This window comes from Cuculus canorus, chromosome 1 (assembly GCF_017976375.1).
Source record: "Cuculus canorus isolate bCucCan1 chromosome 1, bCucCan1.pri, whole genome shotgun sequence".
Lineage (NCBI taxonomy): Eukaryota > Metazoa > Chordata > Aves > Cuculiformes > Cuculidae > Cuculus > Cuculus canorus.
The window spans coordinates 103,561,903-103,589,174 of record NC_071401.1 but is presented as its reverse complement, the minus strand read 5'-3'; the positions used below and the strand labels follow the sequence as shown (position 1 = coordinate 103,589,174).

General features: G+C 37.7%; 1 protein-coding gene across 1 annotated transcript in view; it reads left to right on the top strand.

Moving 5' to 3' along the window:
- The window catches only part of LOC128852302 (uncharacterized), a 341,810-nt gene that overhangs the window by 15,642 nt on the left and 298,896 nt on the right, over positions 1-27,272 (top strand). Inside the window, exon 4 of the mRNA XM_054068130.1 lies at positions 24,120-24,211. The gene's annotated coding sequence lies outside the window, so the exon portion shown is untranslated. The remainder of the gene's footprint in view (positions 1-24,119; positions 24,212-27,272) is intronic.

Below are 27,272 nucleotides of genomic sequence, written 5' to 3'. Positions count from 1 at the left end.
TTCTCCTAAAGCCATTGTGAGGTAACCAAATATTTATAATCCCTGCTTATGTGATGGAGAAATGGAGTCAAAGATTTTAGCTTTCTTGGCCCTGTGCACCAACCACCGATACATAAGGCTGCTTCTCATTAGGGCTTAAATGTAACTCAAGCTTTTGATCTAGTACTAAGGCAGAATCGTGCCCTTAATTTAAAGATATATTTAGTAAACTGGTATTCTTCCATAACTGATTTGTGTCAAGCAGATTTATCACCTTATGTCATGTAAAAGGTAACTGAGCCTGTGAGAAGCTCCATAACTTGTAATGGCAGAAAGGATAATCCGTCACACCCCTGGTTCAGCCTTCATAGTGCTAGATTTGTATTTGAAGGAAAATACAGTGTTTGGGCGTGCACCAATATGAGCTCTTCCAAACATGTTCCATTAAAATAGTAGTCTACATCCAGTCATTCAGTTCTGTTGAAGTAAAGCTGTTTTGAATGCTGTTCTCGCCAAATGCCCCTTTTCAGAAAAGTTTCTTGCTCTCTGCTGAAGCTTCAGTTTCTTCAGTTTCATTGCAGTAGGCCAAATTCTAGTTTTTCTGACAACTTTATGCTTTGGTGTATCAAGATGTTGTGTTGTTGCATAGTCAAAATGGCTTCAGGTGGCTTTGATTGATAGTATGTGGAATACACACTTCCCTGTGTAGTTTGGAACCCTGCTTTCAGGTGCTCAGTATGTGTTTCAGTCCTACTGAATCTTCCTTTGCTGTTCCTCACATTCATTTACCTTTGCCTGTGTTAAAGGCAAAGATTTAAAGTAGATTATTGTCTGGGAGAGCAAGGTAAGTGACCTCAATAAGAGTAATTTCTTAAGCAACGCTTACTTAATAAAGTTCCTTATAATTTTATCCAAAAAAGGTAAGTGAATTCAGCAGGTGCAAACATGGGGTTCCTAAATGCAAAACCATCAGAGCTAAACATAGAGGAGAGTATGTCTTCTCATGCACGTCCCTGGAGCTACGGTGTTTTGTACCAACTGAGGTGTCTCCTAGCTTATATTGATTTTGCAAGAGAAGTCCCTGCTGGGATGGTGAGCTCTGGCTTTCCATGTATCTGATACAAACAGAGTAGAACAATTCTAAATCTGACTAAGCTTTAGCAATTTAGCAAAACACCAGATTTGCTCAGAACTTCAAACAGTTTTATGAGCCTCTGACAGGCCTGTCATATAACTTTTATTTACCGAGAAAAGTAGTGGGCCTAAATACAACCATTCCAGGAGGTTTGTCTCACATATAATGTGTTAGTAAATGATATGGTTGGGTTGAAATGCTGAAGTATGCATTTCTTAGCAGTTTTCAGGCTTTGAGTTTTCTAACCTCTTCCAAGATTTGTCAGAGCTGAATTGTGCAGCATTTGTTATTTCTGATACGAACTTGGGATGGTCAATTATTCCTTTATAAGTACCTGAGATTTTAGCAGAAGATCATTTTCTTGCCTTTTTCTAAATATAATTCTGAATTTCAAATTATTCTAAATACTGAGGGCTTTAGGAGCTCATGATATGATGTAAATGTTTGTACCTATTGTGACTCTAACTCCTAGTCCCTTGTATTTCTGTTAACTTAATGGACATGCAAAAATTTATATGGCTAAATGATCAGATTAAAAGCAACTCCATTTACTAAACCCTATGTATAGTCATAGAAGACATAATCCTGTACATAGCCTTAGAATTCAACATATTGGAATGCTGCAAAATCTTTTTTAATGTCCTCCTCAGTTACTGGTGGTATTGTAACTCTCCACTACTATTCCCTGTAGTGTCTCATAATTAGTGTTGAAAAGATGCTGAGAAATACTTGTTACCTCTCTACGTGATGTGTTGCTCTGGATTTAACTGATGTTCCACGATTTCAGCCTGCAAATACTTAGGGTTTCCAGTAGAGGTCAGGATGACATTGTCAGATATTTTGTTAACGTGTTGACCTGAAAAGGAACCTTACAACACTTTTCTTGTTATCACAGACAAAACGTCTGGGTGGGTTTTGTTTGTTTTACTTCTTAATATGTGGATAAAGCATTGTACAATTATTTTTGTTTCCCCTGGATCTCATCGGTAATTTGTAAAGTTTGACCAACGTGTCTAGTTTCTTGATAAATAGTGAAGGGTGGGAATAGAGGAAAAACAGTGGGAAGGAGACGACCCTGAAGAATTTACACTGCTGCTAAGATAAAGGTCTGTTACACTGCATGCGTTAGGAATAGGGGATCTGGGAAATCAGTTAAGAATTGTTTTAATTCTTTATATTGAGTACGTGTATGTAAGTGTAGAGATTCATGCATGTACATACACATATATGTATACACAGCACGCACATGCCTAGATATGTGTGCTTGCATATATTTTTAGCCAAGATTGTGCCATACATACCAAGCAGCAATACTCAAGCAGCTTTTGCTCTAGCCTCTCATTTCTGCTTTGTCATCGTAGCTGCTGTGTCTTGGCATAAGTAATGTAACAGTCTGAAAAAGTAACCTTATGCAAGTGGTTTTCTTTTTTCTTTTTCCCCCAGCCATGACAAATTCTTGATCAATTTTGCAGTATAACTGTGCAAATAAACACATCAACACAATGCACCAGGCTGCTCAGGGGATAAGGTTTACCTGAGGCGTCACGGTGATTGAAAAGAGAGAGGGAACATTCTACGTGTCTTGAAAAATTAATTTTTCTTCTAATCTCTGAAACATAGTTTTTTGACTGCGGTAGATTTTGTGGCAGATTCTATAATGCAGAACCACAAAGCACAAGTAGCCTTGAGTGCTGGAGCTCTCACCTACCACTGTGGATTTACTAGTGCATATACACAGGCAGATCACAGAATGCCACAGTTCATTTGTTTTGCACAGTCCAGTGGTGTCTGACACCGGAGTATTTCTATTTTCAGGCTTTCTTTGCATTCGGATCTGAAATATACACACATGCTCACACACACACTGCACACAGGCAGTTATTCAATGGTGTATTACATGCCTTCTCACGATTACAAAATTGTGGCATTCAGGCTTCACGTTCTTACTGACCCACCATTTAGTGGCACATCAGCAATTTACATGCACGTACACGCAAAGCTCTTCTGCAACAGTGTGTTTTGTTCTTCTCTGGATGTGTGTATGACTTGACGCTTGGTGGTCAACTTCTGGCACACTCATGTCATCACTCTATTCAGAGACACTTCAGTGTGTGTTCAAAACCAGCTACAGTAGCCTGTTGTTCACTGCCCCTTAGACTGCCTCCAAAATGTCTTACTCCTCTTTCAATAGGAACCTACTACAAAACTTCTACATGTAGAAGTCAGGCCCCAAAATACAACTTAGTTACCTACACGGTAATGATGTTGTTCACCGTCTTTGAGTACTTACAATGTTGTGGAGGAAGATAAATAACTGAGGGTGAGGTGCAATAAGATGAAAAAGAAATAAAATCCACTTTTCCTGATGTCTGTTCTAAATTATCTTGACAATAAAGTTTTTATCAGACCATGGTGTACTTTCCAAGGGGAAGTGGTAAAAATTCTTATTGGCAGTGACATTAATAGCTAGACTAGAAAAAACCACTTTGAATGCATGTAGAGAATGAATCAAAAAGCTCAGTGAAACTCATGAGGTAGCTCAGCTGGTCTTTTTTGATCTCTTTATTGTGACAAAATAAAATTAAACATCCTGCTTTATCTCTTCTGTTTTAGGAATTATTTTATATCCACATAGTTGTTTCATCTTTTTTTATTGGGGGAAAAAAAAAAGGATACTATGAAATCGAGCAATTCTGGACTGAGATGGCTGCAAATCAAATAAAGCAGTACTCGCTCACATTATGTGCTCCATAATTTATCATAGGAGGAAAGGATAGTTTACAAATGCTAGGGTCACCTTGCATTTTAGGAGGTTAGGTTTTCTTACTAAAAAGCAGGACTCTTTTCTTGTAGTGATTTTTATAATTTAAGAAGTCTGCCTAACCAGACAATGAATACATATTTTCACGTAAGTCCTGAGAGAAGTCGATTCATACATTGGGCATGCAATACAGTTACTGGGTAAAGAAGGGTGGCATTTCTCTCCACTTTAGGGATGTTCAGCCCATTAAGGTCAAGCTCCTTCTTTTGAGGTGAGAACTGTCTGGGTGCTTGAAATTCAGGTTCGTTTCACTAAACAATCATTTTAAAAGTAATTCTAAAGCAGAGTACTGATACTTGAGTCTTCCTTGCGTGTATTTTCCTGACTAGCTGCCTTCTTCTATGCTAGAGTGCATAACCTTTTGTCTAATTATAAAGTTGCTTTGCTGTTGGAAGGACTTGATCTCTTATAATACTCCAGCTGAAACATTTCCCATTGTCAGTGATACTGTATACATCTCTGCAGCACCTAGTAGACTGGTGAGAAGGAATGATGTCTGTTTCAACTTTTCCAACTTCCAATCTTGCTGGCCAAACTCTTCTGTAGTCTTGAGTCTTAGTATGTCTATTATATTTGCTTTGTCAAAAGCTATAAGAAAGTTTGATGAGGTCTGTTTTGTTGTTTGTGGGTTTTGTTGGTGCTTTAGTGCCAGTAGGTAGAAAACAGCTCATTCAAGCTCACTGGAATGTGTAAAACTGATAAAGTTAAAGCATATATCATACTTCTTGGTCAAAGCACAAAGTTAATACTATTAACAGAAAAGATATTAAAACAATAAAGCACAAAAATATTTGTAACAGTCTGTTACTTCACTCTGGAAAAAAAAAACCCTGCTTGTTTCCACAATACATAGAGTAGCTGTTTTCCAGGGTAGTGTTTTAGGAATGTGCCGTCCTGAGGAAAAAGCTTACCATAACTGTAGGTATTGTAGTTATTGCTGAGTAGTAACTCAGCACTGTTAAGCTTCCAATTTAAATGCAAAGATCTGGTTTATGTTTGATTTTTATTGTGTATATACAACTTTTTTCTTCAGGCTTACTCTTCACTTGTTCTAATGCCTTTACAGAGAGGTAAGAAACTTTATATTTTTAGTAGTACTAATATTTTACTGTCTGAAATTTAAATCGAAGATGGCACAGAGCACCAAGTGAACAGGCTCAACTTCTATTCTGTTCTTCTTTTTTCCCAGATGTCTTCTCTGTAATTTGGAACATGACCTGTTATATTTCAGATCCCAAAAGTACTCACCTTTTTTAACCTCTGATATCCAAATAATACTCACTGAAGTATTCATAAAGGCAGGTTTTTCTCTGTTTCTGAAATAAGGTACTGAACACATGAAACCATAGTCTCTTTTTTTGTGCAGCCTGCTTTCAAATTGAATTAATTTAGTACATCCGATTTTTAACAACCAGGAAGTTATAAGTAAGCGTCACTGTTTGGATCACTATTCTCAGATCATGGTTTGGACAGCAAATATAAGCTATGTGCCCTTAAGTTTTGAATATTTATCTGAGTATGTTTTTGTAGGAAATCTTATACGAAAGATTCAATTCTGTTTTGTTTAAATCTATGTTGAGCTCTGTCCTGTTGTGTTTACTCTTCCATTCCATATGCTCCTTATTTATGTGCACCTGCCTCCCAATTAAATCTTCATTAACATGCACATCTGCAGAAGCTCTACTTGTTTTCATCCCACTTGAAGCATTAGATGTTTTACACTATATAAATTTCTAGCTTACTTTTCTTATAGACTTCCAAAAGAAGAATAGAGAGGTGAAAAACCCAGAAATGAAAAAAGCCACAATATTAACAGAACTTTGGGACTTAAAAGGCTTGTTAAATTTTGCTCTGGCAAAATTAATTTCTTTGTATTCACTGTAAGTTCACTATAAATGTAAATGTGTATGACAAATTTTATTCTCCAATTTGCGTCTGATTGACTTTTATTTAGAATAGTTGATGTTCTTCCCAGAAGGCTCTTATTTAGTAAAAGAACCTCTTTAAAAGTCTCCAAATTGTGGAACTGATCACAATGGGAAGCAAGTGATCCGCTTCACTGCAGTGCTCAAGGAAAATAAATTTACCCTTGCTGCCATTAACACCTTAGGTAAATCATGTGTTGTACATATGTTGTTTACGTGTTCAAATGAACATGTGTTGAAAACCTGACTGTGTAAGTACATGTAACAATGCCCACTGGTATGTAATGATCAGTCTCTATTTGGTGCTAGAAGTGTAGAAATAATGTCTAGAATACAGAAGCTGAATTATGTGTTACTCCTAAGGAGAAAAAAAAAAAAGAAAGAAAAAAGAAATATAACCATTATTCCAGGTCACCACTGAGGTCACTGACAGCACAGCATGGGGGATTCAAGTATAGCAGCATGACTACAACTAGCTCATGGCTGTGAAAGAAATCTATAGTCCCTATTGCCGCTACTTGCTTAAATTGGAAGAAGCAAGAATACTTTTTTATTATTTACTTCATGTAGGAAAGAAAAACAAAACTTTGAAAAATGAAATTTAAAAATAATCACGTATAAATAAACATTAATATTGGTTCTGCTGTATACTGTTACTTGAAGATGATGTCTGTTAGTAAAATCAAGGGCAAGTAGGTTGATGGAGAGACCCCTCTGCAATCCATGCGCTGCTTGCTTTAATAATTAGATATGGTCCTGTTGTCAAACTGTAGTCCAGCTTTTATCATTCTTGGCAGACAGAGCAGAATAACACTCTGGCACTTGACCTGACCATAAAAACTTGAACAGGAAACAGCAATAAATAATCCACTCAAAAGGCCCTTGAGAAAAGCGTTACACTTGGGCCCTTAAAGGAATTGCATACTACTCCAGGGGGAAAACGGGTTCTTTCAAAACACAGGCTTTGTATTGTTATAATTTTTTTTAGATTTTATGATTAAATGTCTCAATAGTAGTTCAAAAGACATTTTTTATATATCTAGCAGAGCTGAGAGAGGCTTCAAAATTGTTTCCAGTTTTATTGCTTGTAATCAACATTGAAATTAATTTGTAGTATACATATATACAACAGAACAGTGTTTCAAACAACCGATCAACAAGCCCTGATATTCCTCCAGAGCTGGTCGTGGTTTCTTTCAAATGGGGTGCCTGATTCTCCTGATTCTGCTTTACATGGAAACCTTCATCCTTCTACAGTGACATAAGAGTGTGACCCCAAACTCCTTACCTCATTTGGGACATCCTTGCTGCCTTAGTGCCTGGACATTGAAATAGTCATGATGTGAAAAAACTGTTCCGGTTCATCTGGAAATCTCTTCCCTCAGATTTTGAGGGAATTGAAAGAGTATGTCATTTCTCTTTCTAGCCTGAAAGAATAGACTGGCTCTGTTTTTATTTTGCAATATAGGCTCCAGAGATGCAATCGGTTCCACAGATATTTGCTTTAATCTCTGGCTTTTCTCATTAACTGAATTAGAGAACTAAGGGCATAATTTGTAGTGGGTTTTAGTCAGACAGTGGAGTAAGTTGTCTTATTATGTATGAACAATAATTTAATTTTTCATGTTCATTTCAGTGCCTAGAATGAATCCATAATAATCTGCGAGAAAAAGGAAAATCTTTAATATTTACCGAGGATAATTTGAGAGAAAAAGGCTTATACAGACTACTATTGCACTTATTACCTTTAGTAAATTAAAATGATTAGTAGTTAAATGAAGTGATGTTTTATATTTTTACTCATATAGTCTTTGTTTCCAGCTCTGCTACCTTCCAAATAGATTCAGGAATTTTCTTTTCGCAAGGTTAATTTTAAACGTAACTGAGATGAAATGTAACTGTGTCTGGTTTTTCTGGTTTTCAGAGCAAAAGTTCTAGATTTTTGGCTGGCTAGACAAGTCGGTTTCACTGAAATTATTCTGTTGGCTTGCTGAGGATACATGTATTTAAGTGTCAGGGCAATGATTGCACAAACCCAGAAATTCTATGAGATATTTTCCAATTTGACAGGAATGTTTTTTAGAAACAAGCGGTATGTTACATGAAGAGCAGATTGATAAAGTTCTAGATCTTCCTAATAGATCTTAAGTCTTACAACTCGTCTGAATTCAAATTTTGCAAACCCAAATGAATTACAGAATCACCGAACTGTCAGGTTTAAAAGACACCTCTGAAGATCATCTAGTCGAACCCCCCTGCAAAAGCAGGTTCACCTAGTGCAAGTTGCACAGGAGCACACCCAGGCAGGTTTTTAATATCTCCAGAGAAGGAGACTCCACAACCTTGCTGGGTATCCTGTTCCAGTTCTGTCATCCTCATGTTAAAGAAGTTTCCTCATGTTAAGGTGGAACTTCTTGTGCTCTAATTTGTGCCGAATGCCCCTTGCCCTGTCACTGGGCACCATCAGAAAGAGTCTGGCTCCATCCTTCTGACACCAGCACTTTAGATATTTATAAGAATTGATACGGTCCCCTCTCAGTCTTCTCCAGGCTAACTGACCCAGATCTCTCAGCCTTTCCTCATAAGAGAGATACTCTAGTCCCCTTATCATCTTTGTAGCTCTCCACTGGACTCTCTTCAATCATTCCTTGTCTTTCTTGAGCTGAAGAGCCCAGAACTGGACACCCTACTCCAGATGTGGCCTCTCTAAGGCAGAGTAGAGGGGGAGGATAGCCTCCCTTGACCTGCTGGCTGCACTCTTCTTAATGCACCCCAGGTTGGCCTTCTTGGCCACAAGGGCACATTGCTGGCTTATGCTGAACTTGTCCAGCAGGACTCCTAGGACCTGCTTTGAAGAGCTGCTTTCCAGCAATCTGTACCGGTGCACAGGGTTATCCCTCTTGAGGTGGCAGACTTTACACTTGCCTTTGCTGAACTTCATTTGGTTCCTTCCTGCCCAACTCTCCAGCCTGCCCAGCTTTCACTGAATGGCAGCACAGTCTTCTGAGGTATCAGCCACTCCTCCCAGTTTCATATCATCAGAAAATTTACTGAGAGTACACTCTGTCCCCTTATGTAGTTCATTGACGAATACGTTGAACAAGACTGGACCCAGTACTGACCCCTGGGGAACACTGCTGGTTACAGGCTTCCAGCTAGACTCTGCACCACTGATTGCGGCCCTCTGGGCTCTGACATTCAGCCAGTTCTTGATCCATCTCACTGTCTATTCATCTAGCCCACATTCCCTAAGCTTACCTGTGTGGATGTTATGGGAGACAGTGTCAAATGCCTTGCAGAAGTCCATGTAGACAATACCCACTGCTCTTCCCTCATCTGCCCAGCAAGTTATGCCATCATAGGAGGCTATCGGATTGGTCAAGCATGATTTCTGCTTGATGAATCCATCCTGATAAATGAACACGAATCTTGTCTTAGGTGCAGAAACTATCTCCATTTGGTTGTACTTTTTCTCATTGATTCCTGCATGTTATCTTCCCCAAAAGCACTTTGAATAACTAATGCAGAAAGGCATTTGGGACCAAATTAACACTGTAGCAGCTGAAAATTGTTGGATAAATTGATTCATTTCTTCAATGTTATGATTTCTTATATGATATACTTTAAAGGTAAGTTGATGACAATGAGGCCTATACTCAAATGAGCTTTGAACCATCTCAGGTCTTGGCAATGTGGTCCATCTTCTGACTCATCCTTGCAGGCCAGGTGAAAACAGATGCTTATTGTGACTTGCATGAATTTTCCTATTTTGCATCAGGGGAAGAAAGAGGTGCTGACCAAATATAAAGTAGTTATGGTTGCCACTTACATAGTAAGCAGTCTCATCCCAGCTATATGCCTGCTGAGAATTGCTGGTAGGACTATATTGTTATACTGGAATGTTGTATTTATGTACTTTACTGCTTGCTCTTTCTTCTTTTGCATAAGCAGAATATTGTCAACAGCTTGTATACTTGAAATTTTGGTAATTTTTATAGTTTTCAACCAGACGGGGATGCATGAGTCACTTGGTAGCAAGGACATGTAAAAACATTGGATTTTGTCTAGTGAGTAATTGTTAAGCTGTTAGTGTTGTCTATTTTTCAAATTTTCCATTGAATGTTCAAAAAGCTTAGTATTGTGTGGCTTTTGCAAACATTCACCCTTGATGTATAGCTAATTTATTTTGTTGAGAGATTTACGCTTAAATACTTATTTGCCTACATGGAATTCATAGGTTGGTAGAGAACTCAATCATTTATTTACTAATGTTCTTGGTTATTGACTATGCAAAAGTTTCCACTAATGAGAATTCTTCCCCATTGTGAATCATTAATACATTAAGTACACTTCAAATTCCTACAGTAATGATACAATGAGAATTGCTTAGCTGATTTAAATGACACAGATGTAGTACTAATTATACATTTTAAATTGCCAACAAACACAATTAATTTACTGATTATCTAAAACAAAAGTAAACTTTTTTATTATAGTAATTTACTATAATTTATTACACAGCCATCTTCTTTGTATAATATTTATGCATTTGACAAACCTACAAAGAGATATGTAATTAGACCTATTTCATCCATCACTGGCTGCCTTTTAACCAGAGGTCTTACGTGAACAGCTTACAAAGATGCTATTAGATTAACCAAATCATGCTGGTGGCACCTTTTAAATCAACAAATGGATTTTTTTTGCTAGTAATTTCTGTGGATTATTAAAATTGAATGGCTTTAATTTAACTTTTGTTACTTGAAGGTGTTTCGCAGGGCTGTTTTTTGGATGGTGGTTTTATTTGCTGTAGTTTACCAGATCTCTCTATGTTGAGACTGCAAATTCATTTGGAAAATTCGAAACAAAATTTTCTTATGGGCACTTTTTGATGGAAAAAACCCCAAATAAAACAAAAAAAACTTCTGCCCCCTCAACAGTAACAACTTCCTCTCAAAATGCTCTGTACTCAGGGAAGTTCAGAATGATTTGTCTATGGATTCAAGAAATCAGACCGAGGTCATCATATTATTTCATGTTCATTCAAGCCTAGATTTGGGGCGTCAAAAAATCCACAACTGTCCATATCAAGCTCTATTACCAGGTCACTTATTTGGCTATTAAATACCAGCTTTAAAGAGCTTTATATTGATGCCCAGTGTGTCACTGAAATTTGCCAGATGTATGGATTCATTAAAACAGTCTTCGAAGTTTATTTTTAACGTAGAATAGGCAGGTGCATCTTGTAAGAGATTCTAATTGTTGGCTTTGATGTTATTCTTTAAACCAAATGCAGGACCAGGAATTAGAATTAACAAACCACAAACCAATCTGATCAGCCTCCAAGGCTGCCCAACCTAAAACAGCCAAAAAACCTTCTCTTAGATTCTTGTGCTCTATTTGCAATGTCACTGGTACTTCTAGAGGAAACGTGCATATTAGTCATATTTTCAGACTGAAAGACCTTTCAGTTCACTTAAAAATGATGTATCTTTTCAGTCAGTGCACTGTTGTAGCTGCCATTGACTAGAGAAGTAAATTTTATCATGATATGTAATATCCCCTGATCTGGTTGAGAACCTCATTCTAGTTGAGAATTCAGTTTTATATTCCATTAAATGCTTTTAAGTAAGAAACTTAAGCTTGAGTGTTTTTGAGGTCTATCCATGATGGATGAAATAGGGGTATGCACTCTCCTATTTAAAATGATATTTAGAAAAGAAAAATCCTATTTGCTATTCTTGTTTCCACACTGGAATTTATTAATTCCAAGGAAATAATAATAATAATAATATATCTAAATGGAGAATGGAATCTACCAAAGAGAACTTTAGAGAAATTTAGTTTTCTTGGACGCTGTCCCTAGCTGTGTCAGTGATGACAGGTGCCAACAGCAGCAGCAGAATACTGGTCCTAGGTGAGCACTGCGGCATTTGAAGGACATCATAGAATCACCAGGTTGGAAAAGACCTCTTGGATCATTGAGTTGAACCATTCCATGGAATGGAATAGATTCCATAGTTGAACCATTGCATGGACAGAGATGCATCTCCATTCCCTCTTCTAGCATGTTCATTTGCCCATCATCATCTGTCTCCGGCTACAATCAGCCACATGCCAAGAACCACTCTTCCCATCTGTGATCCCAACCCCCCAAAATGTTCTTTAAAAAAAATTCCCCAAACCAACACAAACTTGTATTTTATTTCTGACAATGAATCACCTACTTAACTGAGGAAACACATTTATTTTTGTTTTATAAAGCATTTATTTCAGTATTTAGTTATTTCTCTTTTATAAAACGTGAGCTAGGTAACAAGCACTTCCACAATGTGTATTTTCCCTAATTTTAATTTATTTTTCCTTCCTTATTTTTTTTCAAGAGGGAAGATGTGTGGTGGTGGGTGTACTTGTATGGACATGTAGGTACTTGGGAGCAATTACAATTTCCTTTTAAAAGTAGAAAATAACAGTTTTGTTATGTAATATAATTTCACTGTTTTGTACCTTTAAAAAGAAGTTGTTCTTGAACTATTAAACTGTATGTGTCACTGATTTATCCTGTTACCAAAAGGATCTCATGTGTCACTTGGCAGAATGACAGCTTTTTTTCCCAAGTCTATTGTATAATTGTGTTTTGTTAGCTGTTTTTATTTTATAAATACTGTACTAAAGGGATCTCTGAAGATCAAGATTCTTCGTGCAGTATTTTTCTTTGCTGTTCTTTGATGTTGACCTTCCCCTACTTCCATCACAGCAACAAGCACGGTATTTTGTTCTGAAAAAGTTATGAATTCTATGTCAGGAAAAAAAGCGTTTATTTTTCATGTCAGAGTCTTTGCAAACGTGCTGACCCCATTCCAGCAGATTCCTCACTGAAACACTCCTGAAACGATTTTCCAGGGAAAACTAAGTTTGTGAAATTTTTCTTTATCTGAAAATCTGCAAAGAGACTCCAGTGCTGTCATTCTTCAAGTGTTTAATTCTGTGAGCCTGCAGTACTAGCGTAGGTATCTGTTCTTTCTTCTTCTGGCAATTTTCCCTTCTAAAAAAACAGTGACATAGGCCCTTTCTTCTCCTGTACATTTAGAGTGAGAAACTTCTCCTCTGATATTGTCCTAGGAATCCCTCTTATTGAAAAATAATTGAAAAAAATTCTTATTCTATCTCATAGTAGTTATGGAGAGAAAGTATTTGTTGACTGCCTTATAAGAAGTTCTATTGGGAGTCTGTTTTTAAGCCCTTCCTCCTGCTTAATCTTCTCTTTTTTTCACTAAACAAATGCCGTTCCCTTAACCTTTCTTCCCAGATCATGTTTGTGAAACATCTTCTCAGTCTTGGCTTTTCCCTCAGGGTTCTCAGCGATTTCTTTGCCTTTCTCAAGGAGAAATGACCCAACTGAATAGACTATTCCAGCTGAGTCTCTTCATTGCCAGGAGAGTGGAAAACTTACCTCCCATGCATTCTGCATGACACTTTAAAAAATATTTTTCAGATTGACATTTACCAGTTATGCAACAGCATTATGGTTTTGGCTTCTATTCAATTTGAGCTATTATAACATGTCAACTCTGCTTCACCCAGGTAGCTCCGATTTTATACTGTTTTCTTTTCACTTTTTTTGAAATGAAATATTTGAATTTTGCCTTCATTGAATTGAATCCTGTTGGCTGATAACACTGCTCCAGTTTCTGAAATGAATACGAAATCTAATCCTGCTCTCGAGAGTGCCTGCAACCCCTCCCAGTTCAGTGATAGCCGTAAATGTTATAACTTATTTTCTATTCGAGTTGTTAATAAAAATACTGAGCAGATTTCTGCCAAGACCTTGCATGATGCAGCCTTCCAGTTTGACAGTGAACTTTGTCTTTGGGAATTACTCTTCAAATTGTGATGGACAACTGTTCTATTTGCTCAAAATTAAATGCATGTATATTCTATGCTACGTTTCTTAAAAAGAAGTGCACCTGAGCAGTGGGGAGGAGGGCTTAGCTCCTGCACATTAGGTGAGGTGCAAGCCTTGAAGGGAGAGAAAAGACTGCTGCTCTGGCAGTGCCCAGGCATGCTTAGCTGGAGGAAAGTTCTGGAGTGCAGGGTTAAACAGTCAGGCAGCCTACAGCTCAAACGAGAAGGAGATCTCTGTGGAGCTCAGGAAGCAAGCACATAACCATGCCTCGGAGACTTACTATATCAAGCCATCGTGTCCTTGAAGGAGGCACCATATTCTCCAGTCATGCTTTGCAGTGTGAAAACTTTCTGTGCTTTCACAGGTTGCAAAAAAATTTCTCCTTTGGGTACCTGGGAAATTGGTATCTGGTGGGCTGGAGGTTATCAGTGCTGCCTATAATTTTGTTGTTGTATTTATCAGTGTATTTAACAGTGAGTTTTAGAAATAAGTTATATAGTAGAGAATGAAGTGTTTTGAGATTTTTTTTGTGTGTGTGTGTTTGGCTATGCAGACTGTAAACAAAGTCTTCTATAGAGAGATTCTCCCCAAAACTTAGATCAGGGCCAGAGCCTGCTGTGGGATATGAAATAGTGAGGAGTTAGGGGGAAAAACCCTTCCACAGAATTACTGTGGTCTGAAAGCATGTGCTGTATTGTATCAATGCAACTGGGCAGAGAGGCAGAAAGGGAGCTGGGGAAGCAGTCGTTGTTCTCCAGCCTTCTTGCTTAGTGGAGGCCAATGGGCAACTTTGTCAGTCAGGATGTGTTTTGTTATTGAGTAAATGTTTAAACTATCTTTTAAGACACTGATGGCAAATCAGAATGTAAAATTATATTCTAATTATTTCCTGCAAACATTTGCAGCTGTCCTGAGGTCTTCAAGTTTGCATGATTAGTCTCAAACCACTCCATCAAAAATTCTTAACCTAATAATGAACTATGATTTATACAAGAATATCTTCTCAGTACATTTGAAAAATAAATAATTGAAATTATCTAAGCATAGCAAATTTATACTCTGGCTCAGCTGTTTTCTGGAATCTGGGTTCGTAACCTGATAGATTTTATATCTTGGCTGACGAACTGATATAATGACATGGCCTTTTAGAATTGCCAGCTGAAAAACTAATTTTGGCAGGAGGAGTGGCCAGATGTATTCCTCAGTATCCTCAGTCTGAACTGGGTTAGTAGGGTCTAGAAGTAGCTTCATAAATATTTTACTATGTCTACATTTTGGTCTTGGTATAAAAGGCTAGGAGATAGATCATTCAGGTTCCTCATGTAATATTGAACAAGGTAAATAAAAAAATTTACCATTACTTTAAATAAGTCAGTTTTCTCATTTCTGTAATATTTCCCTTTTGACTGACCAGTGTTTGGTAGTGTCGGCATCACCTTTCTTCTTCATATAGAGTCTGCTGTGTAAAAATGGCCACAAAAAATGGTGGTTACTCTTGACTTTGGGTAAGAATAGTCCATTATAATGGATGATTTTCAGGTCCATATGGCTCTAACTTACAGAGGAGACGAACTACAGAAATAGTGTTGTTGAAACAAAGGGGAATATTTTGTTGCTTTTTATCTGCTATTCTGATAGAGGAACCTCTGCCCCAAATTTAAATGCTAGCTTTGAACTGAAGATAGATATGTCTGTGTTCTCCATCCAAGTGTCTCTACCTGTCTTTATTGAAGTTAATTTATTTATTGAACTTTGACAGGTTATTACACAAGCTTTATTCAAAGTGTGCCATTTAACTTTATCTCAAAAGATGTTGACTAGGAATTTATGGTATTGAGTGAAATATAGAAATCAAAAGGTAATATACATTAATTTTTGTCCTATGGCCACAAGAGAGAAGAATCACAGCTTGACTTTTGAATATACATTGGTTTGATCCAGAGTGTCTTTCTCCACAATATTTAAGGAAAAAAAAAAAAGTCAAAGACAAACCCATGAACAAATCTTCTTGCTATTCTATTCTGGATTATGAACTACAAAATGTAAGTGGTAATCTGTTTCCTTTTAGCTTTTTTATTTTTTAAAGAAAGCTTGCTTCATCATTCTCATTTGGTTTTGTTTAGTGAAATATAAGAGGTATGTTATGGTATTGGTACTAGAAAAATTTGCAGCAACGTGTGACATATATCTCCTAATCTAAGTTTTGACTATAGCAAACCTCAGCAAAACTGTGTACTCGTTTTTAAGGTTTATTTTAGTAAAGAGAGTTTAATCACATTATTAATATATGGTGTATGGGAAAGTGCTTTGCTCATTTCTCAAATCCAGTCCTTAGTTTCCAATGTGCAGCTGTCTGTCCTTGTTATTCTTCAGAGCAAAGATGGGTCCCATGGCAGGTACAGGCTACGAAATTTGAATTTATTTGATTCAAATAACCATTTGTCTGTCCGATGTCTATAATCAGATGGATTAGTGCTGGTTGGCTTTACTTTTTGAAGTTGATAGAAAGCAAAGTTGTCTTGTTAAAGAGATTCCTTGCCTGTTCTGTAATTCTGGCATGTCTCACAGGTGTGATGCTGGGACAGAAGTTATCCCACTTTTGTAATCTATTTGAATGTCTTTGCTATGGCTTAAAAGCACCAACTCATACTTCAGATGAAAAAAAAAAGGGGAGAAGGAGAGAAACATTTTGGGTCACGTTCTGTGAAACAACTTGCACACCATCAATTACTGGCACACTCCACAGAATTTTTTACTTGAATTTTTTTAAAGTTTCGCTTGTTACAGATATTTTAGTTTCAAACTAGGAACACCCAATATCCAGGGGCCTCTGATGGATGACTTATACAGCTAAGTAGTTAACTTATTTTTCGTAACTCTGTGTGTGTATGTTTTTATTTGGAGCACCCTGATGGAGATTTCAAGTTAAGGAAAATTCGACTTCTACAATTTCTGATGGGAAAAAAATCTATATGCTTTTCTTTTTTAAAGACAACCTTTTACAACTCCGACCTAATTTTCTTTATGCTAATTATTTGTCTTAATATTACGCCACTGAAAGAGGCTGATGTCTTTTACATAAAATAATCCAGATTACTTACAAAAATTTCACATTATTGGAAACGAGTATTATCCTTTCTTGGACAATCAGTAAACTAAAATAAGTTGGTTAAAGATTATTGTTTAAAAGCTTTGCTAATTTTTGGATTTGAGTAATCTACTATATCTTAAAACAAACAAACAGTGAAAAGAAAGAAGACAGACACCTGTATGGTTCTTGGTGCCTTACGTTTTGTAACAGGGAGCAATCACTCCCAGGTTAACACCAGACACGGGACTGCAGATCATACGGATATTTCTTTTGCCAGATTGTACTGGGAATAGATATGAAGAAGATGCTGTGATAGTCTGGAAGGTTTGTATCTGAATGTTGAGGTATTAAAGGTGTCAAAATTGTTCGGATCAGATATATTTGTGTAGGACAGACAAGTCTCCTAAAAATACCTCTGAATATTGCTTTGTTGGTTTGAAGTAGTGAATTTTCAACTATTTATTCTACACTTTCTTGGGAGATTCATGCAGTTGGGGAGGGAGGAGGAGGTTAAAAGAATTTTTGCAGATGTCTTGTCTCAAACCCATATTCTGTCAAGTAATAGCTGACACTTCTTTGCTGTTCCTGTGGTTAAAAATAGGCAAAGCGCTCTCTGACTGAGAAGGCTAAACTTCATTTTCACAGTGTCAGAGCTCAAACTGTACTAACTTTCATAGATGTCTACAAATATGTGCCAAGTGTCCTGGATGATAGAACTAAAGCTACAGATCTAGGCTTGCATTCCCCGCCCCCCTCAAAAAAAACCCCAAATCTTCAAGTAGACCACAACATATATTCTGTATGTAATGGAAAAATATATTTTATTTTATATAGGTTTATCTGGGCACTATTACCTGAAAGACAAACTCATCAGCTATTAAGAAACGGAAGTTTCCTTACAACTGTGATGATTGTTAAGTAAAGGAAAACGTCTTTTTCATGAATCAGACTGATGTCTGCAGAGTTTTGTTACAAGTACAAATTTAATTAGTAAATTAAGTATTTCATACTCACACCACAAGAAAAGTTTTCCATCAACTACAACCAACAATAAAATACCAACAATAAGGACAAGTAATTCCTAGCACTTATGAAGTACAGATGCTGAAAAGTGTACAAATATGTCACTTTTCATTTGTTACTACTTTAAAATCAGAACTGTACTACAACAGGATTAGAGGAAGAGCGGACTGGAGGGAGCCTCACTCTATTTTCTGTGATAACTCATTTTAAAATGCAGTGCAGAGGAGTGGTCAACATTCAGAAATGGAAAAGGAGAGGGGTTGTCTTTATTCTTTCTGAAGAAGTTTTCAGTCTCTAGTATTGGACTGGCATGTATTACTGAAGTATGAACTGGTTCCAGTTAGACTTTTCATTAATTCATAGTAATATAACTTTCATATCTCTGACACCAAGCAGTCAGTTACCATTTCAGCACTGAGGAGAGAAAAATCTGAATACTTAAATATCCACCAATCATTGCTCAGTTATCCTAAAACAAAGTCTAATATGTTAGATACACAATGTTAGGGTTATTTGCCATAAAATACTAGCTTTTAACACGCACACTTGCTGTGCTACCCGCCCAGTATGATGTGTGAGACTGTGTTGATAACATAGTTATGTTCCTACCATAAGATAGAAAAAATAATTGTCACTAGGGAGGATGCTCTTTTAGCACAAGACTTACTGTTGGACATTAGCTTGTGAAGGGGAAGTTACAGGGTTGTTCTTAAAATATTCTAACACAAATAGTTTCAGGTTATAAAAATCAAATAAATAAAGTGAAATTTATTCTGTAGCCTTACACTGGAATCTATGACTTGAAGCAAAATAGTAACAATGAAGGCATTAAGCAGGAACTCTTCATTGTAGGAGATCAGTATTTGAGAATGGCAACAGACTATTTTTACAGTTCTTGTTTGGAAAGCATTTTAAGAAAAAAAGAATAAGAAAGTGATGCATAAAAAGAAGTAAGTATTAATACATGAGGCATATGACAGTAATGTAAATATCAGCTAAAGTCAGGTTAGGTTATCTATCTCCAAATTATGTGCATCTGGTTTTCTGATTGTTTTGTCTGTGTGGTTTTTTTTTATTGTGGTTTACTTTGGTGCCTTCTAGACCTCTTAAAATGCAAATCAACTGGAAAATTGTGAATCCGCAGTGACAGGAATTATTTAGAGAAGAACTTAGGATATATATTTTTTTAATTTCATTTTTCAATTTATCTTTATTGCTTTAAATAACAAAAAAAAATGCAGTTTTCTGAGGTACATGTAACTCTTCACCTGGAGAAAAACAGAACTTGTCTTTTAATTATTTCTGCAGTATCACTCATAGATTGATCCTCTCTTTGTATGAACCTTTGCTAAAGGTGTTGTTTCCCTTATAATACACTTTACAGGAGTATTTGATATTAGTTTTGTCAGGTAAATTTGGCCTGAATTCAGAATTATTCTGCAGTCTTTAAACTGATGTACCAGCAGTGGTATAAACATCAACTATTTAAACTGGAGTTACTTTCAATTATGTTGGTTGTAGTTAAACCTCCTCAAATTTCTTTCCATTTTAGGGGATTTGATTCCACTTCCTATTACTCTTTGTTTTGGGTTTTGCTTTTTTTTTTTTTTTTATTTCTGCAATATCTAGAGGCCAGGGTCCTATTGTGTGCAAGATCCTGTATGAACGTATAGAATCATTGCTACATTTCTGGAGCAGGAACCATTTCTGCCTGAAGAGTCTGTTGCAGATGAATGAGGTCATGATGAATGATAAAACAAACCGTGCACTTCATTTGCATGAAAATTTCAATCTTTTCCCCCTATTCTCTGGAAGATTGAATTCCATTAATCTTTCCTTTGCACCCTCTTCTCCCTTTTTCCTGTAGATCTTCTCTCTGGCTGGACCCCACTGAACCTCATGCCCATGACCTCCACTGACACAGTCAACAAGCTATATTGCCTTATCTTTTTTTCTAGGACTTTCTGTCTTGGCTGCGTGCCTCTCTTCCTATCAAACAACCTTTTTCTCATTTTCAGGTCTGTACAGTGGATTTGATTACCAGATGTGGGCACTTATTTTCACTCATCTAGCTGCATTTATGGCTGCATAGCAGTAACCTCTGCATGTTTTTAAGTTAAATGTTCTTGGGTAGCGACAGGGAAAAGGGAGGGAGGATTGCTCATTTGCTCTGTCTCAAAGGTGCACATTGTTACTTGGGACAAAACAATTCCTGTCTTTGTGGTAATCTCACTGAGAGGTTGGATATGCATCTTTATTAACCTTCTAATACCATGACTGGCAGGGAAAACCATTTCCGGACAATATGGTTCATTCAGTATTTTACTGTAACATTTAATGTACACTGTAGCTGATATAAGTAGCGTGATGGATAAGGGCAATTATTATTGCAGCACAATATGGATCTAGACAAGAGGGTTTCTTTTCATTTTCATTTTAAGTGAAAGTATTTCTGGCTCCCTATTAGACTGGCCATGTCAGGAAAAGTCGACTGTTACACCTTCTCATCTTGTTTCCTGGTTTGCTGGAGTGTGTTAATGAAATCTCTCGGAAGTTAATGCAGCACTTGAAACTGTGATGCTATTCAGAGTTAAAAAAAGTATAGAATTATGTTCCAGTGGATGTCATCAGTTATCAACGGCACAGTAAAAGTTTAACAACAAGAATAGCGTCACTGTGCATGTATCTTGCGCTTTGCTTCAGCTGGTTTAAGTTACTTTCAACACTCATGTAGGCAATTTAATAGCCAAAAGCATTTTGCTGCTTGTGATATTTGTTGGAAATATAACCTGAACTGCTGCAATGGCAGAACACCTGATTATATGTTCAGTGACAAGAGACTGACTGTTTTAGTTTTGAAGTCGGCCTTGACTTTTCAGCATAAGAAAACAAAGATGAAGTAATCCCTTGTTGGGTGTTCACAGAGGGGTGTAGCTCTCAAAACAGCGTTGTTACAATGTGATGTGACAGTTGAGAGGACAGAGTTTGTGAACTTGCAAAATAGGCAGTGTTTTGAAGCTGGGTGATGTAAATTTCCACACCAAAATGCTGCAAAGCGTTTTTTCTGAGAGGCACTCATAGGAAAAGAGATGGCATATGTCATGCACATTATCTGACAATACCTCACTTTTTCACACATTATCTGAACATACTCACTTTTTTTCTGTCAAAGACTTTGCAAAATTTTACTGCTGTCCATGGCTTTGTTTGCATTTATCATGTTGATTTGCTCAGTTTTCCTGCAAATGGCAAAAATGTATCTTTTAAAGGAACTTTCCTGACTAGTTTTAGGTAGCCACATTTGCATTTTGTGTATTAACCTGATGTCTGGTCCTAAGAATTAAAAGGTTTATGAAGCATTGCCTTTCTCCTTTACACACCTTCTGCAATACTTTTTTTTGTGGAACATGAAGAATTTCTGATACATTGAGTGGAGTGTGTAGGAGGAAAGGAGAAAATAAAAATAGCTGGAATGCTTTCTGAAAAAAGTGATAGTTATTACTTCAAGTTTCAGAATTTGAGGGAGGAGGAATCAGCCTTGCATTTGATATGGCACGTGTTCGAACAAACATGTCTAAACATTACTTTTCATACCTGTGCTTCTGTTGCAAATACTATCATTTACTGACGTGGTGTCCATGCATAATGTGCACATGAGAAAACGTGGACTTTTACACGACTGTGATACGAATTGGGGGTATTTCAGTCAAAATTTAACTGTTTCCAGTGATTTTAGCATAGGCTCTTTGTTGGAAAGTGTCTTTATGTAAGTGTTTGCAGCTCCTGTAGGAAATGAGACACCTGAAATCCACAGTAGATTTCGTGTTCTTTATCTAACACTACTGATACAGGTTGTCAAAGGCCATGGGGATGTATTGTTTGGATTAATGCAGGTTGGCACATGGAACAGTTCTATTAAGCAGGTTGAAACCTTCTCACTCATGTTAGGAAAAACTGAATTTTGTCATATATTTAGGGGTCAGAATCAGTCCTCTGCAGCCTCTGAAAAGCAGGGTAAAAATAGAAAAAAAGGAAACATAGGGCCAGGTGGATCAGAGCTCTTGAGAATTCTATTTATTTTCCTCCATTACAGGAGGGAGAACACATACAAATTTGTGTTACATTTCTAGAAATAAAATATGTATGGTGATTCTCATAATATTTATATTGTAACAAAATATGTATGGAAGTTTTGTGTAGATTTGGACAATAAGCTAAATCCTCTGACAACAGGGCAGTTCTCATCATTCTCCTACCAAACAGAGCAAGACCCTTGCACTATGTGATCTCTTTCTTGGGTATTTCTGCTGAAAAAATATGGAAGAGTATGTAATGTCTGCCTCCTGTAAGGAGTTTAGAAACAAAGAAGTACTGCTGTGTCAACATATGGGACAGAAATCATGCAGCACAATCAATGTCTATGTCAATTCCTGGATGCACTGAAGTTCATATGAGTAGGTCTATATACTGCAGCAAACCATAGGCTCAAGCATTACATAGCAACACAGCAGATACTAGTTTAATGCTCTAACTTTACCTTCAAAGGGTGTTTCATCTCCGCGGTCCATCTGCACATCTTGCATGCATCTTCTTCATTTGGTCTTTATTCAAGATTTCTTTATGTGATTATATTGTCTATGGAGATGTCATGTCTGATGGAATATTTTGTAGTAGAGGGCGCACTCCAGATATGTTGATACTTAGGCAAAATAGTTATAGCAGAAGACGTGGATTTGCAGTGTACTAGCATTTGGGAACAGACAGAGTGACGACCTAGTTGTGATTCTCTTACCTTAGCACTAGACTTCACACTACTTCCTCAAGACAGTAGTTTTTTGTCTTGTGACCAGGTTTACAGAAGAATGAAATTCCCCATTCTCCTGGTGCTATGAGGCAGGTTAGGATGCTATCTTGCCAGGAGAAACCTTTTCATTTCTCAATAAAAACTAGACAAAATCTCATTGTCATGGAATCCTACTGATAAATATTTTTGAGTTCCTCTTGTCTTCCTGACTAAAGTATGGTGTTAAGTGAATCCTTATTACCTAATGGATTTTTTCTGTTCCTTTCCTTTTCTAGCTACCTCCAGAATGATTAATGCCAAATATTTTTTGCATGTCACATATGTATGGAAGATTACTCCTTTTTGCTATTATTTTTATAATAATTTGCAAACTATTGCTTCTGTTATCAGTAGAATTCTTAACACAAAAAAAGCAATTACATAAAGCTGTTATCAAAGTTGTCACCTAAAGCTAAATCACAGGGTGTTGAAAAGGATAAAAATAACATGAGTGTCTTCCTGAAATTTTATGAGGTCCTTCATATTTTTTCCTAAGAATGAGAAAAATCTGAACATTTTAATTGGTGGAAAATGGAACTAAATCCAAACTTGTTAGCTGCTCTAGTGGTTTCACTTGCTTGAATGTTCTAGGTGGACTGACACTTAAAGTGCATAGTACATGTAATTCTGTGCCTGCATTTTGCCCAGCTCTACCTTGATGGCTTGAAGTGACATGTCATATAGACTTGACAGCCCAGCAGGACAGGAAGCATTGTCTTCATATCAGAACCTCTATCCTGCCACTCCTTCTCTTTAAACCTTTTATTAACCTCCCTCGCTGGAGACATAAGAGTAATGACAAATTCAGAGCAGTTATGTCCTTCTACCAACAGTGAGATGCATGTTTTCAAAGCATTGTATAGCTAAATCCCTAAACAACCCCCACTGATACTAATGGGAATCCTACAGCAAAATCCTTGAATGTTTCCTTGAGCATGTATTCATTATGACTTCCTCTCCTGCCCTCTATCTCCCACCTATGTTTTCAGGTAGAGGGCCAAGAGGTCTTTTTTGAAGCAAAACAATAGAACAAGGATACACAGTTGATACATGTATTGTGTTCTGAGTGAGCAGTCTATCTGTGCGATTATGAAAAGTCCTTGTGGTATGTAACATCTTTAATTTGATGTGGGAGGGTGTATCTGAAAGAGCTATGGGGAAGTATGCTGATGGCGTCAGGAGCATTTCCTCCTTGCAGTCCATGGGAGAGGGACAGCCTGTTCTTGTATCATGCCTCAAATTTTGCAGCCAAATATTTTTCAAAGGAAAGGAAAAGGAACTTTGTAGACTGTAGGGTTATCTCTCATTTTATATATAGTTTTAGTGATTGAATTAGATACTTTAAGAAAAAAATCAGGATAATGGGAAATCTTATTGCAGAATTGTGTTTTCTCAGCTTTTCTACAGGAGTTGCATGCATGCTTACAAGCTTGGAGAGATAATTTGCCTACTCCTTTGCTTTCTCATTGCCACTTACTGTAGCTGGAGGTGAGTTAGCAATTGTATTTTTTTCTTGTATATAAAATATGTCCCATGTATGTTGTATTGCATAAAAGTATAATGACAGCTAATAAAAATTTAAAGTGTTTTAAGTACTAACACTGAATAGCATTATTAAGTACAATCTAATTCATATATAAGTGTAGTTCAGGCTGATTTCTCTTTTGCTCTAGATCTATTCACAGGAAAGAGAATTTAGGAGATGAGTGTTTCATTTCTAGTTGCTGCCTTTTTAGCTGCACATCACTGGGATTAAAGTCCCATCTGTAAAATTACAACAGTAAGAGCCATCCCTTTTGTGAGTATTTTGAGGATAACTGCATTAATGCTAGTATTGTACTCAACAAAGTAGATATTTTTATTTCTGACTGGTTCCTTCTACTTAAGGTCCTTGGAAATTACTCCCAAGTCTTATATGGCAAAGCAGGAATAGGAACATTTGCACTGTATTTTCTAATTCAACATTTGCTCTGGGCCTTTAGTTTTTCTTTTGCATAAAAAGCTGTTTTGTCATTAAGAATGAAGAAAGCAGTTTTATCTTGAAATTATTCACCCTGGCCATATATAGTCCCTCTACACATTTCAGTCTTTCTTGGTTTTTTTTTTTTTTATTCTGAGGACAAGTTACTTCTAAAGTATGCCGCTACTTGCAACCTGGTCCAATGTTTCACCGGGCAGGTTACTGACAGCTTTAAGGAGCCTCAGTAGACAGGTCTCACAGCAGGGGATTGCTGATCATGGGCACAGATCTGGGTTCCTCAAGCAATCTCCCATACGCAGAGCCAGTTTCTGATAACACGGTTGTTCATCATCAAGGGCCTTGCAGATTGTCCACATGGGTCTGTAACTAAGGTAACAACAGCTGAAAATACCCCAGAAGACAGGTCTTCCTCTTGCATAACTAACCTGGCTGTGGCAGCTCAGTTTTTCTAGCTAAATCCTTCAGGAGAACAAATAATGCAAGATTAACAAAGAAACTTCTTAGGCAGGTCCACCTTACTCCCAGGTGAGTTACAAAAAACAAACAGACCAACAGCCTTAACAGTTGTGGGGAAGAGCAGAGCACCCTGATTTTTACAGCACTTGTTGCTCAGGCCAGAAACTCTAATGAGGCAGAGACTTCTCTGGCATGCTATTCAGGGCACACAGAAACTTGAGCCTTTTCAAAGCTATCCTTGACCTTTTCCATCAGGAGGACTGGGTGAGAAACTCTACCACGTGCTTTAAAGCAGGGATTTCCTAGCCCTGTGTAGAGAAGCCTGCTCACTAGAAGAAGTGGGCCAGCCTCTGAATGCTCAAGAACAACATCTCTCTGCTGGGAGGAACAGTGGGAACCACATAGAACCAATAACTTATTTTTGTGTTCCATTGTGCGCTTCTTAAGTCACAAGCCTCGTGTGCTACATCCGACGATGTCCTGATTTTGTCAAGGATAGGCTTGTCAAAGATTTCATCATCACCTAGATGTGTTTAATCAAGGAACAGGCTACGATATAGACTGTGTTAGTGAATGCTGCAGGGAAGGTTGATATCGCATGGAGTGCACAGTTTGACTTGGGAGCAGTCCAAATCCTTTCACAGTTATCAATACATTTCAAACAGCAGCTTGTACTGAATGCAGGCGTATTTATACTAGGAAACCTATAATTTATTAATCCTAGCTATTAGAGTAATACATAGGGTTCTTCGATTGACGTTTGGCTCTGCTTCCTAACAATTATGCACAGGGGCAAGACCTACCATGATAGATATGCAAGTTTTCTTCTTGGTAAAAAGGAGATGTTTAGGTACCCTCACCTGGATATTCTCACAGCTATGTATTTGCAGTTGAGTCGGTCACCATTTTTTTTTTGTACTTTGCCGGTTAAAGTAGGCATTATTTTAGTTGTTATTCCTTTCTTCAGCAACACGCTTGTTTGGAGGTGTTGAACAGGCTGTGGAGCAGTCTTATTACCTTTTCCAGCTCAGTCTCGTGGGCCTGGGTAGAGCAGTGACTGATAGTGACAGCTATTTCTGCTTTCAAAGAATTGTCCTGCTCCTGCATTGCAGATTCATAACTGGGGATAGTAACCTCTTAGATCACCCCAGCAACTAATTGCTTGAGAAGTCAGAGAGGTTTTGAGCAATTCTTGTAAAAGTTTTTCTTTCTACATCTCCAGCTTTTTTGCAGGTGAGTCGGCAGCAAGAGTTTCTTGTATCTGTGTGCAGAGGAATTTAACTATTGGACAGAAATAGTCTTTATAATTTTTGTCCTGAAGGCTGACTGGGAATACCTGTCCATAGAAAACTAAAGCACTATGTAAAGAAATCTGAGCTTGAGGTGATTATCCATAAGCACTACAAGTGTTCACACAGGCAAATTGGTCTGTGTGTGTTCATTTTAACACATTATCAGTCAAGGAAAAAATGTGTGTGTGAACTCAAAGTTTTTCAGTCAGGGAAAAGGCAAGAGTGTACACTGGGTGCTGGTGCCCAGGCTCTGTCGGGGTGCTGCAGGGTGGCCTCTGTGAGGAGAGGCCAGGGCTACAATGGGCAAAAACCAGCTGGTTCCAGCTGGCTCCAATGACCCCACTGCAAGGCATGGCTGAGCCCAGTAGCCAAGGTGGCCACAACTCCTGTGCAAGAAAGGGCTAAGTGCTGCCTGGTAGCAGCAAACACCAAGGGGAGAGGAGAAGGAGGGGGAGAGAAGGTGCTCCAGCCACAGGAGCTGGGATTGCCCCACAGCCCCTGGAGGGGGACCACACTCACAGGTTTGTTGTTAAGGGCTGAAGGCTGTGGGAAAGACCTGTGCTGGGGCAGGGGAAGAGTGTGCGTAGGAAGGAGCGGCAGAGAGGAGCTGTTACGGACTGACCACAACCCCTGTTGTTCATCCCTTCTGTGCCACTGGGGGATGACAATGAGTTAAAATGCTTTTTCCCCAAGTTGAGTCTGTTTTGCCAGACGGAAATTGGCGAGTGATCTCCCTGGTTTTACCTTGACCCATGAACTTCTCCACATTATTCTCTCCTCCCTCATCCTGTTGAGGAAAGGGAGTGAAGGACTGGCTGGC